Here is a 16396-nt window from a genome sequence, read left to right as displayed (position 1 = left end):
TATTTAAAAAAAATTTATATAACATTTAACTAAAATTAATACGTGGTATACTACTTTTTGTTTCTATGAAATACTAAAAACATAAATTTTTTTAAACTAAAACTCTTAAAGGTTATTTGTAGCAACTTTTACAAAATTTAATGATAAATAAATAAAATTAATAAAAAAAATTGTAACTTATAGACTTTTATTAATATATAAGCTAGTAAACAAATTATAGGTTTTAAGCATAAAAAAAGGTAATCAAAAAAATCCTGTTTGTTAAAGCTTAGATCAATAAGTGTTTTAAAAGCTTTGCTTAAGAACTATTAAAAATTTTATTTTTGTATTTAGAAAAATTCTATCTAATATATTCACTGGAACACTAGAAATGTCCGTAGTTCATACTTTTGGTTTTAATTTTTCTGTTCTCTTAAATTACCATACCCTAAAAGAAGTTACGCACAAATTCTGACTATAAGCTTATAAAATTTTAAAAAGTTAAAAAAAAAACAGTTGATAAACTTTTGTTTTGCTATAGCAAAAATTTTAATTATTATTTTTGTTTTTTGTATCATTTTGCGACGATACATTATAAATTTCTGAAGTTTGATGTAATATAATTTGATGAAGTAGAATAGAATAAAACCTAAAGTAAGTTGAAAAATAAGCCTACTGCTCACTTATTTTAAAATTTTCTACCAAAGTTGTTGAATATCAAACATGTTAAGTCTATTTATAAAAATGTTTGAAAAATACTAAAAATTTTTTTATGGTCAAAAATGTTTACAAAAACCTTAAGTTTTTTTTTTTTTTTCCTCGTATGTTAACTAAGGTTGTTGTGGTGATTAATAAATAAAATTTTACTGTTTAGCTAGTTTTACGAAAATTTCTAAACAATTATATTAAAAATAAAAGTTTAAAGACTGTTAATATGTTAAACTATTGCTAACTAAATCGTACACTTCTAATTAATGAAATGTTAAATCAAGTTATTTTGGAAACATTAATTTGTCTTTTTAACCTATATTCTTGCTGTTGATATTTTCCAATATTACTCGAACGAACAACAATGTTATCGTTTCACTTGCATATTCTTGTTCAACTAGACTTCTCTTTTTATGCAAATAAAATTAGTGTTTAGTTATTTTAAGTAGCCAAATATACTCTAAATAGTTTTTGAAGATGAAATTTTTATCTTAGTTAATATGTTTGTTTATACGAACCGATCATATATAACCCGCAATAATTTCTAACCTGATCACATCCAACTCAATTATTTCTAATCAGGTCATTGAAAAATTGTACATTTTTATTTTTTGACTTTGATTCTATCACTTAATACTCTTGACAATAGTACTTAGTTTCTACTACACGACTCAGGTCGAGGACTTGACCGGTTCTTCCTGTTGTCTACTGGAAAAAATGGGAGCTGGTCTGTTTTGAACGAAGGGTCTAATTTGCAAGGTTGACTTGTTTAAGTCACCGCTACAATCTTCAACCGTGGTTCACCCAACTGACAGAAAGAAATGCTTACTGACGAAGGGTAAGGGGTAACATTGATAGTAGACCATAACTAAACCGGCGGTTTAGAAATGATCGGATTATATCGAGTTAAAAATGATCGGGTTCGAAGTGGTGAGACATGATAATAAACCTATCTATATTAATTTGTATAAATTTGTGTAAAATGCTATAACCCTTAAAAGTTAAGTTGAGCAAGTTATAAATATGTAACTTAAATCTTTTTTTTTTCGTAGAGTTGTTTTGATTTATATTAAATATCAAATAAACTACTGTAAATCATTAAAAAATGATTAAACTTAGAACTGAAAAGTATTTTGCCTAAAAAAAGAATAATTAGTTAAAAGAAAAAAAGTTACTCGTGTTTTTTATAGAAGTCTGCGTTAATGTTTTTACTTCTAAAGTTATCTAACTCGTATTTAGTCTCGTCTGTTAACTAGTTATAATTGAGTTTTTAGAGAAGGATACAACTTAATTCAGCCATAAACTAATTAAACATTTAAATGAGATAATAAAATTAAAATATTTAACATTTTTTTAAACTTCTATTTTCTAGATTATATTCAGAGTTTATTAGTTTTTATTTTTAATTTTTACCTTGTAATTAAAGTATTTAAAAAAAAAATACACAAAAAATTTAATTTCAAAGTATTTATTAATTAACAGTTTTAACGAGCAAAATGTTAAACCAAGGCAATTATCTAAAGCTTATGCCTACATAATGGGCATGTGTTGTGGTCAGTAAACCATTCTTCGAAACAAACTTGACAGAAGGTATGCTTACCATCGCAGTCGAGACGGGTCATATTTCTACCAATTTCAATGTCTCTCATGCATGTCGCACACTCATCACCAACAAATGACTCGTCAGCTTCAGGTGTTTCAAATTGCTGTAATCTTTCGGGTGTTAGATTTCGTTGTTGTCTAGTGACTTCTAAGACCTGGATGAATAAACAACGATATTAATTTCTAGCTTCTTCTCTAAAGTATTCAAATTCTGCTTCTAATTAATCCAAAAATTATTGGAGTTCATCAACTAAGCAGGTCGAGTTCCTGCTTTACACTTGCAATATGGTTAACCTTTGTTTCATCCTTTAAGCTTTCTCGATAATTTTTGATTTTTGCTTCAAAATTATCTTTCACTCTATAAATAGTGTTGTTTACCCCATTAAAGTAAAAATTTTCGGTATCAATAACTTGATGCCATTTTTGGTATAAGTTTTCCAGATCCTTTTTCAACGTCATGTTAATGTCCTGTTGTTTTTATTATGTCCTTTTAAACTATTTTATTTTTCTTAGGTTAAAATAGTTTCTTTTATTAATAAAAGTTATACGTTTGTGTTAATATCGTCTAAATCTAGAAACAAATTCAAGTGCAGGACAATTAGTTTTCAGTCGATTTGTATACGTATTTATATGTTTAACTATGTAATAAACAACAGTTTAATACAGCTGTTTCGTACATGAGATATAACTATCTCAATAATCCTTATATAAGCTTAAGTTAATAAATCAAACTTTTCACGGAATTAGAACTTAAAAATTATAAAATTATTTGACGTAAAAATAATCAAGATTTTCGTGCGGTGATTTTCGTTTTAAGTACGATGATTTTAGTTTTGTTATCGGATTCAGAATTTGTGCATTTAGAAAAAGTTTTAGTAATTGCTATTAAAAATTTTACAAAGTATGGAAACATTTTTAAACCCAAATTTTGTTGCATGTCTTAGGTTAATTTTGTGAAAGAAGATTTGTAATTTTTGTATTTTTTTTTAACACTGTTTTCCGTAGATCCCATGTACAATAGAACTTGAATTTTGAATACAACAACAGACAATATAAAATAAAATGGAAAATAGTAACCAAGACAAATTTAAAGTAAAATACTAAACTTGGCTGTAGAGTTAGACTTTGCTATACAAAAAAAATACGAAATTAATTAACCAGACTAAAATATAGCACTAAACAAGAAAAAGCAAAACATAAAATATCTGCATTCATTACTAAAGATACTTTTTTAGCAAAATTAAACCTAAATAAATATTAAATTAAGGTAAAATAAAGCCACGCACACAAGCAGTTAAAATCATTGTTCTAATAAACCTTTGTATTACATACTTGTAATATATCTTGTAAAAGCAATTAGTATTTTTTTTTAAATTCACAATTTCTTAAATAAATAATAAAACTAAAATCAGCGAATTTCTTCTAAATTAAATTACTGAACAAAAACCTTCATTTTTGCTACGTTATATTATTTATGAAGCTTTTGAATTCTAAATTTTTGTAAAATATGTCTAATAAACTAAATTTTTACTGAACAATATATGAGTTAAAATATCTCATAAACAAAATAGCTGTATAAAGCTGTTGTTTATTATATAATTTAGTAAATATTTAAATCTAATTAAATTTGTCGATCATTATTTACCAAAACTACAAAAAACCCATTAACATATATATATATATATATATAAAAGGTTTATTTAAAGATGCAAAACTCAAAGGACTCGAGTTTCGTGACTATTCACTCATCAGCTTCAAAAAAAGTTTAAAATAAAGCACAAAACAAAATCAATAATGAAAGTTAAAAAATTTTGCATAAATAGATTATGACGTAATTTTGAAACTATCAAAAATCATGCAAAACGGCTTGTGCAAAAATTAATTTACCAATCGACAATAAACTAGCAAAAATTCATATAAATTCAGTGAGTAACTATATATTACGACAGATAACTGAAAGAGATAAAGATAAAATTAAGATGCAAATTGAATTTTGGGTTGTTTTAAGATGAAATTAAAACTTGTTAAACTTTAAAAGCGACTTTTTTATATGTCTACAAGACGATACAAACTCGCTTCTTTTGTTTAGGCATCTGTCTTTCAGTGCATATACAACGGCTGATGCTTCTTTTAAACACAGTCTAAATATTGGGCTATTGCCGTCGGCTATAGGCTGTGCTCTTTTTATAACTTCCCAGCATATTTCGAAGTCAATGCCGCTGCGCTTTAAGCCACAAACATACTTCGAAAGTTCAGTGTCATTATCATATATACAGACTTTAAAAGATTTTTTATGATTGGCATGCCTGAATCTAAATTGAGTCGAGCACAAGCCGACATAGCACCTCGTCTCAACGCCAGAGTTAACTGTGGCCTTATAGACGATGTTCTTACGGCAATTACCCCCTTTCAAATTATATTTACAGCTACCAGCACAGCCACATTGACTTTGAATTCCTGAGTTTTGATTTAATATTTTTTAGTTGTGTGCCTCAATGATATTCTCTAAATTAGCCATACACGAATAACTTATTCGCATATTATGTTTGTTGAAAATTTTTGTTAGCGGATTTTGTTTATTGAAGTGTTTTTTGACTAGATTTATAAATTTTCTTCCAATATTAGTTTTTACAGAATTGCTAAAAGGAGGATTGTACCAGATTACATTTCTTTTTCTTTTGTGTTTTTCATTATTAGGTTGTTGCTCAGGTTTTTCAAGTTTAAGTTTGTTGTCGTATCCGCATTTTTTCATTATTTTTTCATATTCATCTTTAGTCTTTAGAAAATTTTCTTCTGTGCTTGATCGTTTATTAGGCGTTGATTTATTATGTTAGGAATTTGTTTTATAAATGCGGATAACGTTTCATTAAGGGTAAGGATTAGGTTTCAAAAAAAGCTTTGCAAACTAGACAGTTTTTAGAACTAATTAGTAAATTTCACGATATAAAATATTTTTAATTTATAATAGAAAAAGCAACAAATTTAACTTCAAAAGCTTTTTTACTAACAAATTTAACGATCAGTTTAGTGAAGAAATAAAAGTTTTTAAAACTTGTGCCTACAAATGGGGCATGTATTCATTTTAGCGAACCATTTTTCAACACAAACTTGACAGAAATTGTGCTGACCATCAAAATCAAAACCTATCATATTTCTACTAATTCCAACGTCTTCCATGCATATCGCACACTGATCACCAACATATGTCTCGTCAGCTTGAAATCTTTCGAATTGCTGAATTCTCTGAATATTCAGACCTCGTTGTTGTTCAAAATAGGAGTCATTAATTGGTATTACGGGTGAAAATAGCATATTCCTTATACTTGGCACAATTTTATAGAACTGTTGAAGAAACTGATCATAAAAATTGTCTAAGGTTTTGCTCAGTTCAACTTTAAATTGATAAAGTTTTTCCTTTAAAGTTTTCAAAATTTCTTCATACACATTTTTTTCTAGGCTAAGATCCATTAGAACTTTTTGAATTTTTGTTTCAAGGTTTTTCCTATTTGCTTCAGCAAAGTCCAAAATTTTATACCATGATTTTTTATTTACCACTCTATTGCCAATTATATACTGCAATGACTTTTATTGGTGCTCAAGTTTTTCTTTCAACCCCAGGTTTACCTCTTAATAAAAAAAAAAACACTAAATAACTTCTTGAAACTTTTAACTTTTTTGAGGTATTAATAAATTATATATATTTTTTCAATATAAGTAGTAAATATAATCGTTTTTCATTTATCAAGCTTTTATTTTGATAAAAATTTTAATTTTTTGATAAATTTTTTTATAAATTGTTTAAAAACATATTGTTTGTGTTAAAAAGCTGAGGTGAAAAAATTAGTACTTTTGAAGCTATACAGTGTACGCAAAAACATATCAGAGTAAAAACGATTATCAATTGTTTTACTCTGTGTATTTTTTTTTATAAATATATCATGTGTAACATTTGTAGCTAACCTTGTAATAATCAGTTCTACTCTGCTGCATATCTGTTGAATCCACAGAATTTTGGTTTATTTATTTAATGTAAAATCTATGTAAAATTAAATTTTGCTAACATAAATTTATTAAATATTTTGGTAAATTTTCAGCCAAGTATTGTGTTATTAAAAAAAGCAATGAAAGAAATAAACAGCTTTAATGCATTAGTACTTTACTATAAAACGTTTAAATTATACTATTTATCCATAAAATTTTAGAATAGATATAACATTAATTAATAAAACCAGTATAAACTCTCGTTCATTTTCTAGTATTAAACTAGATAAAAACAGGTACATAATATTTTATAGTATCCAATTAAGTTTTATTTACAGAACTTTTTTCAATATATTAATGTTTTAATTCATAAAATGTATCAACAAAAAAGTAATTTTTTTACTTTAAAATTTAGTTGTAATGTAATCATCTCAATTTTTTTTAACATTTTACATTTTTTAAAATAAAAGACGTTTATTGATGAAACGAAAATAAAATATTTGCTTAGCAAAGAATATATGCAAAACGAGCTTGATAGCTCTTCAACTTAACTTCTCTATGTACATTTAGTAAATTAAAATATGTGAAAATATTGATTATAAATTAAAGATTATCAAATAATCTAAATACTAACAGAACAACAAAGCTCTAATTTCAAAACTTTTATAATCAGAGGAGACTTTATCTACTCATAAGTTCTGCCAATATAACAAAATCCACAATGTTTAAGTATTTAAACTAAACATAGCTAAGACTCTAACTACCATACTACAAAATTAAATGTACATTTATAAATTATTTTCAATTGCTAATTGATAATATAAATACTGTCTTTAAGCACTAAATTATACATTACATATTATACTAATAGTAGTGACCTACTGAATCCAAATGTTTTTGATTCGGCCGGGTCTGTATTCGAGTCTTATTTTTAAACGAGGATTCGGCCAAATTCGTATCCTTAAATCCGAACCCGAACCTTTTGAATAAAAATTTTGAAATTTCGACCCAGCCCAATTCGTATCCGAATCCGAATACTTTAGCCGTTATAACATGAAGCCGTAATAAATTGAAATATAATACTAGCTTTTTTATACTGAATTAAATAAAAATACACTCTCAATATTTAGAAATTTCTTTGTGTTTACAGACCCACATTAGCTGCGAAACAAAAATTTTGTTGGTTAACAACTATTATTTTTTTAAAACAAAAAAATAGTTATATAATTGCTAACTATAAATCTGGTAAGCAACATTTAACAAGCTATTAGCGATTAATTAACATCGTTATAATTTAAAACTAATTGAAAAAATTTTTGTTCGTATAAAAACTAAATATTTGTGTAAACGTCATTTTTTGCGAAAAAAAAACAAATAGTTTCAAATATTTAGTTTAAATCGCTTGCCACTGAATTAGTTTTTTTATCATTAATATTGTAAAATAATATCTATATGTTTCTTGTGAAAAAAAGAAATTAACATTTAAATTTTTCTGAACAAAAAACGTTTCTCCTTAACTTTCAAAATAAATACTTTGTGTGCAAATATGTTTGAGTGTATAAATGTCAAAATCTATTGGTCACGATATTTTCAATTTAATACCTTGTTGAGTAACTTATACGTTTTTACAAGTTTGAAAAAAGATTAAAATAAATTTTGTTTTTTAGTTAAGTTTATTTTATTTTAAATTAATATCAATATCACCAAATGTTAAGTCTGTAGAACAGCAAAAATTGTTCAGCCTTTAAAACAGCAATTTTTGCAAAAACAGTAATAAAAAACTAAAACTAATAAAAAAATTTTTAAATAACAGATTTTGTTTTATATAATTAGTAGAAAAAGTATAAGTTTAAAGCATTACTTACTTCCTAATAAAATATGCAGCCAATAAAGTTTCTGTTTGTTCTTAGAATGTTAAACTATTGTAAACTCAACCTTACATTTCTAATTGATGAAATGTTTTATCAAGTTATTCTGAAAACATTAATTTGCTTTTTAACCTATAATCTTGCTGTAGATTTTTTTTAAACATTACTCAAACGAACAAAGTTTGTTTACAACATTTTCGTTTCAACTGCATATTCTTATTTAATTAAACCTGAGTTTACTTGGTCTATTCTGAGATTTTGAAAACTTCAAAAACATTCTGAGTGGCCACTGAGAACTTGCTTAAAATTTATATTAAAGATGTAAATGTAAATAAAACTGACGATTTTATTTTTATAAACTTATTTAAAGCAAACTAAACTTAATTAAAAAAAAAACAACTTATGTAAATAAACACTTTATCTATTAAAGAGCCATAGCTTTATAAATTTTGCTTATTTAAAGCAGAATCCTGTATGTTTTTTATTTTAATATTTTCTTTTTTGTTTACTTTGTTTTTATTTTTTAAAGCTTTAAGCTTGATTGGTAACAAAAAATATCGTTTAAATTGAACTACTTGACCAAGACATCAAAAATACAATGAAAATAAATAAATAAATGATAGATGTTTTGTGATAAATAAAAATTTCAATACTTTAAATGAGAAAACTAAATATAGTTTAAGGTTTTAAAGTGATTTTTGCTTAATTTTTTAAAGCGAATTTCCAAACTTTTCGTGTTTTCTTTAGCACAAATTGTCGAAGTTTGAGTTTTTCCTATTTGTTTTCAGGATTGCAAGTTTTTTTGGCAACTTTAAGTCTTATTGTCTATGGTTATTCTGTATTTACTGAAAATTAGTGAAAAATAAGCACATTTAAGTAGACTGTAGAAAATAATTAATGCATCCACTAGTTTACATTTAAAAAAGTACTTTATTCTTCAAATCTCCAAAAAAAATTAGCTTATATACAACAATTACTACAATTTTTATTAAGTTTGTTTTAAACTAAAGTTAACTAAAAATATAAGATAATAAATTAAAATTTTATCAAAATATTCTTTTTTTAACAACTGAATTAAACTTTATACATTTTGATATCATTAAGTTATAATGTTAATTTTTGTAAAAAAAAAAACCACTAAACAAGGTTGCCACAGATCGATTTGTAAAAATTTCTTGAGTTTTTTTGAGTTTTCTTCTACTAGTTTTAAGTAAAAACGATTAAAAAATAGATAACCAAATAATTGAAACTATCAAAGTTGCAACTTGTTTTTGAGAAACTTCTTCCAGATTTTAGAATTTTTTCTTGGTTTTTTTAAGTAAAAAACTTTGGGTCTAATTTTAATTTAAAGCTAAGATTAAGTTATAAACTGTTAAAAGTAGTATAACAACATTGAACAGATACTAAAAGTTACTTTTAATGTGTTTCTTTAAGGTTTGGTGATGATGACGAAAGTTATTATCTACATTACAAATATTTCGTGTGAATACATAATTTTTTTTTTAATTTCAAAAGTTGTTTAAAAGTCCAGATTTTTTCAAGTTTTTAGCCTAGATTTTCAAACTCCAAGTTTTTCCAGGATATCAGGTTTTATGGCAACATTGTTTATATGTAGTGAAATTTTGCCTTAAAAAGTTACTAAATTTAAACACTTTTACCATAGATAGGTATACATTTTAAAATAATTAATCATCCCGACTTAAAAGAATTAAGAAAACTACTGTATTTTCCTTAAATTGTTAACATTAAGCACTAGTATTATAGTCATTAGTCTTATATTTTTAAATAGTCAAGCTTCTGCTCTACTAAAATTTTAAAACTTTTTTCAGGATTAAAAAAGATTTTTTTTTACTTTTAGACCACGTAAACTGTTTTTTTCTTTATTCAGTTAGAACTTAGTAGATAAAAAAAACAAATATTTTTTAATTAATGCAGAATTATTTCTTTAAAAAAAAAACATTACTTTTTATAGTCAATATTTTTAATAATAAAAGCACAATGGTACTTATACAGTTGATAATAAATTATAAATACTTATATAAATAAATATTTTTAGTTTATAATTTTTAGTTTCAAAATTATTTTCTTCTAAATAAAGTATGCTTATAATAAAATATTACGAAAGCAAATAAAGTTAGATTATATTCAAGAGTGTAAAATAAAACGTGATGTTGTTAGCTAAAACAAAGCTCATATAGTTAGATCACTATACTGGTTTCAAACTTAAGTTCATCTTTTTATATTTAAATTGAAGTGATGATTTTTTTAGTCGAAACTTGATAATAAGTATTGAATCAAATACCAATTCGCAGTACTTTTTAAATTTAAAAACAATGCAATTGACAAAATAGCAGAGTAAAAAAATTATCAGAAACAAATTTGTAATAATCTTAGAGGTTTAACATATGTTTTGTTGTTTAATTTTATTATCAAACCTTAAATTTCGATATTCTTCTAAAAAGATTTAATATTTATTCAAATTTTAAAAAAGTGTTATTTTTGAAAATGCAGGCACTTGATAAATTTTATCTGAAAAAACACGTTTAAAATTTATACTTTTAAAACAACAAATTAAAACAATAAAATCAAACTAAGTTAATACACTTACAGTTTTAGTAGGTTTGTTTTATTTTTAATTTAAAAGCGCTATAAAATCTTTGTTGTGTATTTAAAAGCATTTTAATTTTAAAGTTTAATAGTTATTATAGATTTTAGAAATGATTATTTAGTATTTTGATCTACAATTTTAAAAAAATCTGTTTATGTTTAAGCTTCATTTAAAACTATGCATAAGTATTATGATTATTGTATCTTTTTAGTGAGGTTGAAATGAAATATAGTTCTTTGAAATATTTGTCAAGTAGTTCATAACTCCACAAAATACTATTAGTATAATTTTTAGTTAATTTATTAGTTTAACTTTTTTATATCAAAACAACAAATCGTCAAAGTATTAATTATTCAAAAGGTTATAAGTAGTGAAAAAAATTTTTAAAAGATATTTGTTTGTTTGATAAACATTAAAAATATCTCAGATCCAGATATTACAAAATTAACTTGAAAAACTAAATGGAATAAATATCCTTTTATTTAAAATGGACGGAGCAACTTTGTTTTTAACAATTATCTAAAGATCATTGTGGGAGATAAGAAACTGTTAATTATGGTTTTTTTATTAGATTTGTGTTATTAATGAAATTAGCCGTACTTTTTATAACTTCTGTATTGTTTTGTGTAAAAAAAAGAACTCTAGTTATTAGTAGAATGGTTTTTAAGTAATTAATAACAACTTACTTTTTGGAACTAAAAGTTACTGTAAGTAAAATATACGGTTTTTTTTTCAACTTCTTTATGAAAACAGAGGAGAACCCTACAGGATTTATAACACTTTTGTAGACGAAATTCATTTTTAATAATCAATTACTATAAGCTAACACGAAAAAATGTCAGTCTAAAGTAGAAATTTAAAAGTTTGATATTGCACTTTTTTGCGATTCTAGTTAAAAAGTGGAAATATTTAGTAAAGCAGCAAAGGCAAGAGCTGCTAACTTTAAATTTTAGCTTGTTGGTTCTGAGAACATGTCACTCTTTTTTGATAATATTTGAATTGTTTTTAAGATTTAAAAAAAAAAATACTTATGTGTCATTTACGGAAACTTATATAATAACACTATGCATTCTGGGGTAAGTAAGAAATTGGTTATTTATTGTTTATTTTATGAAGGAAAGGGGGATTTAAAATAGTGTATTGAAAACTACACTCAATGTAGCTGTAAATTTTAACCTGATGTTTTGTTTTCATCGTTTTTTTTTTATTATTTCAAAACTAGTGTTGTATAAGTTTTAACAAAATAAATGAAACTATTTTTTACTCGAAACTTAATTTTTTTTTTTTCTTAGCAGCATCTACAAAACTAAATTAACACACTACTTTCTACAAATAAAGCAAAATCTAAAAACCAACCAACATATTTTTCATCTAGTTGTGCTAATTTTTAATACATTTAAATGAATCGTCAAGTACTAATTTAAGCAATGGATTTACGTTCGATCATTTAAACCTTTTTTAAGTAACGTTACTCTTTTTCTTAGAATCATTAATGTTATTCTTATTGAAGGAAACCTAAAATTTTCACAATATAGGTTGATAAAAATGTGAAGTTTTAAGTGCACTTTCTATTTATCTGTCAGTTTTTGAAATAAATAAATGTTTTTATATTATAAACATAATCTAACTTAGTAGACTAACTTTATGTAAACTAGTTAGTGTTTAGTTTGCAAAAAGAAGATTAATTTTAACTAGAATTAATTATTAGTATTAATTCAAAATAAGCTTTTTTAGAAGTTTTAATTGCCGTAAGACAAAGATGTTGTTTTTCATTTAATGAAAATCCTACAGGATTCAATTTACTTTTTATTGACAAAGTTTGTGTTTTTTACTAACCCCTGTGTACTGTTTAAAAAGTATGCTTATTTTATACTTTATATTTTATTGAATTAAAAAAAACGTGAAAAGTTGACGCGATTACTTTTTGAATTAAAAAAAAAGCTATTATTAAGAAACTTTGACCTGAAAGCTAAAAACTAGAAATTAGGATTTATCACAGTTAAAAGTAACTGAGATAAACCAACAATCTTGGTAAAAATAATTGACGTAAATGCTTAAAATAAATGAGCTAGCTAGAAAGTAAAGTAAGTAGGTATTTACATGTAGAAAGATAATAAAAAAAAATATTTTAATGAATTACAATTAGGCAGAAAAACTCTGCTTAATGTTACAGCGCGTTAAGATGATGACCTATTTGGTAATAAATTAACTCTAACTTAAGTATGTTTGATGCATTGTTAGATTTTTGAAATAAACTAACGTACTTTTAGATAAAAAACTTTTGCGCAGTCAGTTTTTTATTTTTTCGGGCATACTTAATGTAAGCTAAATTGTACAATAAAGATATTTCGTGAAGTATTATGTAATTAAATATTTTATAACTAGTGTGAAAACATTTGTATATAGAGTACTTAATCTAATATTCGGCTAGATGTTTACAACTAGTATGAAACAAATTTATTAAATAGAGTCAAAAAATAAAATAGAGTATATAATGAAATTTTTGCTAATTGTAAAAATACTTTTAAATTTAGATTATTAATCCAGTATACTTTAAGGTGTAGAAAAATAAGCTAAACTAGGTTTCAAAAAAGGCTCTGCAAACTAGACAGTTTTTAAAACTAATTAGTAAATTTAACGATATAAAAATATTATTAATTTATAATAGAAAAAGCAACAAGTCTAACTTTAAAAGCTTAATTTATAAGAATATACGATCAGTTTTGTAAATAAATAAAAGTTTTTAAAACTTGTGCCTACAAATGGGGCATGTACTCATGTTAGCAAACCATTTTTCAGTACAAACTTGACAGAAATAGTGCTGACCATCACAATTAAGACGCATCATATTTCTACCAATTCCAATGTCTTCCATGCATATCGCACACTGATCACCAACATATGTCTCGTCAGCTTGAAATTTTTCGAACTGCTGAATTCTCTGAATAGTCAGACCTCGATGTTGTTTAAAATCGTAGTAGTTAATGGGTATTTCGGGTGATAATATCATATTCCTTATACTTGGCACAATTTCAAAGAACTGTTGAAGAACCTGATTATAAAAATTGTCAAAGTTTTTGTTCAGTTCAACTTTAAATTGATAAAGTTGTTCCTCTAATGTTTTCAAAATTTCTTTATGCACATTTTTTTCTAGGCTAAGATCACTAATAACTTTTTGAATTTTTCTTTCAAGGTTTTTCCTATTTGCTTCAGCAAAGTCCAAGATTTTATACCACGATTTTTTATTTACCATTCTACCGTCAATCGTATACTGCCATAACTCGTATTGGTGCTCAAGTTCTTCTTTAGAATTCACGATGAACTTCTGATAATAAAATATACTTAATTTAATTTAACTTTCAAGTTAAATAAAAAAAATTTGAGATGCTTAAAGTATTTATAAGTTTTAATTACACTTTTATTAATTTAAGTAATAAAATACATTCATTTTGCATGTATTAAGTGTATTTATCAAAAATATGTCTATATTATATGTTGTTTAAAAGCGTATTGCTTGGACTATTAACTAAGGAAAAGTACAATACATTTCAAGTTTACAATGAAAGCAAAAATATATCAACTTATAAATTTCTTATATAGACTTTATTTTTAATTATTTTGTTTACAAACTTAGTATGAGAAAAATTTAAAACTAACCATGTAGTGTTTGGTGAACAGATTTTCCATATTTGTTTTTTATGCTTTAGTCTAGTAAGCTGTTAAAAAAAATTGATTTACTAAACAAAAACACTAACATTATTCAATTTGTTTTGATAAATTTTCAGCTTATTATTGTGATATATTTCACTTTTTAAATCCATGATAATAAAAATAGTGAACTAGCTAAAATAAATACTGAAACAAAACTTATTTTTATAAGTTAAACTTTTTATAAAGATTTAAAGATTGTAACAAACTTTTTTATTGACATTAACAAATCTAAAAACTTTTTATATCTGATTTAATAGCAATTTTTAATAACAAAACAAAAATTTATAATAAGAATAATAAACCATAAGTTTCCTTATCTTAAAAAAAACGCTTAAAAACAAAAAAAAAGTAAAAACTAATGTTTAGAAGTACAAGAAATAATATTATGAGATAAAAACCGCTTATTTGAATAAGTATCCACAAAATATAAACAAAAGTTAATTATTAAAATAATAAAATGTTATCAAAACAAATTTTACTAAAGTATTTAAAAAGTCTATTTATATTTTGAATTTAAATTTAGCTTAAATGATAATATTATTAAAAATAAAAATCTTACTAAATTTTAAAAAATTATTTATCTTCATTTAATAATCATAAATTGTAGACTAATTTATGTAAAATTATAAAAAAATCCTATAATACTTATAATTGACTACAAAATATTTAATAGATTGTAAATATTTCGGTCGATTACAATTACACTATACCTTTCAATAGTTATAATGAACTAAACACTACTTTTAAAACTTAAAATTCAAAATTGAGGTTTTAATAAGTATTCAACTTTGAACCGTCTAATATAAGTGCTTTTGAGATTATAATAAAGACTCTTATGTAGCAGAGAAAATCAAATTTGTTAAAATAAATATATTTCAACTAAGATGTTTATAGAATTGTGTTATTTTAATTTTTATTTATTTTTAAAAATTAAAGCTCAATGTTATCCTAAGCTCTGAAGGTAAAGTACTAAACAATTTAATAATAATTTTAATAATTTTTATAAACTGTTGTTGAGCTATATTTTAAAAACAGTTAGTAAAATTTTTATCTTAAACGGGCAAGGTACAAATATTTTAAATCATCAGTTTAATTTTAGTACTGAAAAAATTTCAAGATGGTTTAAAAAAAAGTTAATAACTAGTATATAATGTTATTTGTACAAAATATGAATGGTTAGTTGTAATATCTAAAAGAAGGTTAGGTTCGTTTTTTTTTTCAATTTTTGTCCGAGTTGACCACTATGAAAATTTTAAAACCCTGCCTTACATTAAACTGTAACAAAATTCAAATTGTAAAATAATTAGAATTTTATACAGAAATAGAACTTTTAAAAGCTTGCTTAAGAATTAAAATTCATGCTAATTTGCAATCTGTTTTTCAATTAAAAATGCTAAATGGAGTAAATGTGTAAATATATAATACTCTGCTGCGGTTAGCCTTAGTGAGTCGTTATATTAATCAGTTGCTTTATCCATTTTGTTTACTTCTTGAATCTTTGTGGCGAAACGACACTCAGTTTGCAGCCACTCGGAAAAGCACATTCTGTTTTCATTTTGAAAGTTTCTTTTTGTATTATTTTTGTAGCTTTATACTGTTTCTCGTAGTGTTCGTTTTAGTATATTTAAAACAATTTGGTAGTTTTGTAAACATCTCTTGATTTTACATAAGTTTGAATATCATAAACTTTTGTTATGACATATGAACAAGGTTTTAGTTTAGTACAAGCAGCTCTTAAAACTACCAAAACTTAATTAAATTAAGCAAATTTAACATAAAGTAATTTTTAAATAAACGTAGTTGTTAAACAAAATAGGCGTTGTTCACAAATCTAGCAATTTTGAAATTTAATTAACAAAGCTTTTAATCAGCGTTGTGACTAACTAAGATCTTATTATGAGTGCTAAATATAAATCAAAGGAGAACATACAAGTAATTT

The sequence above is a fragment of the Thalia democratica genome, chromosome 3, assembly GCF_965202585.1.
Source record: "Thalia democratica chromosome 3, ktThaDemo2.hap1.1, whole genome shotgun sequence".
NCBI classification, from domain to species: domain Eukaryota; kingdom Metazoa; phylum Chordata; class Thaliacea; order Salpida; family Salpidae; genus Thalia; species Thalia democratica.
The sequence above is the reverse complement of the archived record's forward strand: the minus strand, read 5'-3'. Positions refer to the sequence as shown.